Below are 211 nucleotides of genomic sequence, written 5' to 3'. Positions count from 1 at the left end.
CAATTTCAAACAATTGAGATAACATACAGTATATGTTTAGGGAATGCGGTCAGTCTCTACTAGAACACAATTAAAAATGGAAGTAGGATTCATTTTTTGTCATAAGGTTATAAATCATGTTAAAAATCCACAATGGAAACAACATAAGTGGTCATATCCAGAATTATTTTCTGAATTGAGTCAGGAATACATATTTATCACAGAAAATAAG

At 29.4% G+C, this 211-nt stretch overlaps 1 protein-coding gene across 3 annotated transcripts in view; it reads right to left on the bottom strand.

The window, feature by feature from the left end:
* The window catches only part of st14 (ST14 transmembrane serine protease matriptase), a 48,091-nt gene that overhangs the window by 46,885 nt on the left and 995 nt on the right, over nt 1–211 (bottom strand). The window lies entirely within an intron of this gene.

This window comes from Etheostoma spectabile, chromosome 6, assembly GCF_008692095.1.
Source record: "Etheostoma spectabile isolate EspeVRDwgs_2016 chromosome 6, UIUC_Espe_1.0, whole genome shotgun sequence".
Taxonomy (NCBI): Eukaryota; Metazoa; Chordata; class Actinopteri; order Perciformes; family Percidae; genus Etheostoma; species Etheostoma spectabile.
This window is presented reverse-complemented; position numbering and strand designations above follow the sequence as displayed.